This window comes from Capsicum annuum, chromosome 7 (genome assembly GCF_002878395.1).
Source record: "Capsicum annuum cultivar UCD-10X-F1 chromosome 7, UCD10Xv1.1, whole genome shotgun sequence".
NCBI lineage: Eukaryota > Viridiplantae > Streptophyta > Magnoliopsida > Solanales > Solanaceae > Capsicum > Capsicum annuum.
Window position 1 is genome coordinate 205,697,387 of NC_061117.1, and position 2,111 is coordinate 205,699,497.

At 34.0% G+C, this 2,111-nt stretch overlaps 1 long non-coding RNA gene across 1 annotated transcript; it reads right to left on the minus strand.

Moving 5' to 3' along the window:
- Positions 1-718: 718 nt before the first annotated feature.
- LOC124900094 lies at positions 719-1,387 on the minus strand. Its single transcript, XR_007057764.1, has 3 exons — positions 1,158-1,387; positions 975-1,053; positions 719-825 (listed from the first exon to the last, which is right to left on the minus strand). It is a non-coding gene; the product is annotated as an uncharacterized LOC124900094 (long non-coding RNA).
- Between the last annotated feature and the right edge of the window lie 724 nt (positions 1,388-2,111).

Below are 2,111 nucleotides of genomic sequence, written 5' to 3' on the forward strand. Positions count from 1 at the left end.
GATGATAAGATTCAAAAGTATTCCTTAATTTCTTAAACTTTGTCTCAAGAAAAACGAAGGAACACATCCCTATTAGAAGGCTATATAGATATTTAAATCGAGGAAGTAGTTGATTAGGAGAGGATCACATACCAATGTCAATAAGGAACTTCTGGTCCATTAGTCTACCGAACACCAAAACTTTTGATTTCAAAATTATGTTGATTTTGATACACATAACACACTCTAAACAATAAAGTAAACAAAAAAAATGAAGTGTATTAAATATGAACATAATAATATAATACAACTACTTGTAACAAATTTAACAATAACAAAATGGATTATGATAAAGCAAATATGACAACCTAGAAATTATGATGAAATTAAGAAAACGAAAAGGTCTTGTCATCGTTCTTCAACAAGGAATATTCTAACCTTCCTTGATACAAAAGAGAGAGAACACTCCCTAAACCAAGGTGCCAAAGAGAAGATTTCAAGTAAATGGAAATCAAAGTATATTACTCCACATAAGTATAATAATTTAATACGATTACTTGAAATAAATTTAACAATAGCAAAAAGAAAGCATTATGATAAAGTATATATGGTAACAAACTAAAGGTCACGATGAAAGAAAACGAAAAGGTTTAGTCACATTTATGTTCAAGAGAAGTGTTCTAATATCTAGAGACGGAACCAACAAGAACCAAGAAGTAAAACTACAAAAAGAGGGAAACCTTTGTCAGAAGGTATGTTGCCCAAGAAGCAAGAGCGGAGAATGTAGGAGCAGTAAAGACACAAGAAGTTTCCACAGAAAGATGAATATTCAAGCAATTGAGTGTCCTGCCAACAATCATATATATAAACACCATTATTACTTTTGTGGCTGAACAGATCTTTTCATAAAATTAAACACAACAAAGATTCCCATAATTTGAAGACTCGCAAGAAGAAAAGAATGCTCTAGAACAATAATGATCTGTAATACGCACCACCACAAGGTGCCAGCAGTCAACGTCAGTCCAAGGTAAACACTAAACAGGTCCACCAATCACTCGTCCAAGGGGATACCTATCAGAAGAGGAAAAGTTAATTACCAGTTATTTTCAATTAAGAACCTATAATTCATGAAAACATTGTCTGGAATACTAATTAACTCCTACAATCATAATTACCACGTCCGATCGTCAAACCAGTTCCAAAAGTCGTAAATTCCATTCTTTGTCAGAAACTGCAATTGACATAGCATGATTATATTTCACATAGTTTTGTGGTACGGACAAACATTTAATATGTGTAGCAGTAAAATAACGATAATGATATGATATGATCCTTAACTCCATAAAATAAAAAGAAACAAACTCAGGAATTTAATTACAGTAAGAAACAAACTCTATAAACTCAGAAATTTAATTATAGTAAGAAACCAATAAGTCATATGTTTGTATGTAGAAAAAGCGTATAATTAAATTGATTTATAGAATTCTTTTTCTATATATATGGTAAAATTTTAATTGATATAAAAATGTTAAATATTACTCTATGATTTTTTACCTAAACTTTAGTTAATTTCAACATCTTAATTTATGGAAAATTATTAAATGACAATAATTAAAGAAAAATGGTGAAAAGACGATTTTGTCTATTGCGAAATGTTTTAATAAAGGACAAAAAGTTCAAATCGTTTTTCTAAATGCCTTCACACTTTTAACCGTGGTGTATGCTTTTTGCAGACGATGTAGTTCTGATAGATGAGTCTCGAGGGGGTGTGAATGCCAAATTAGAGGTGTGGAGGCAAACTCTTGAGTCTAAAGGGTTCAGGGTGAGCAGAAGCAAGACAGAGTATGTGGAATGCAAGTTTAATGACGTGAGGCGGGGGAATGAGGTAGTAGTGAAGCTGGAATCACAGGAGGTATGTAAGAGGGATAGTTTCAAGTATCTCAGGTCCGTGATCCAGAGTAACGGTGAGATTGACGAGGATGTCTCGCACCGTATTGGGGCGGGATGGATGAAGTGGAAGCTCGCGTCGGGGGTGCTGTGTGATAAGAAGGTGCCGCCCAAGCTTAAAGGCAAATTCTACAGGGTGGTAGTCCGGCTGGCCATGTTGTATGGAGCAGAGTGTTGGCCAG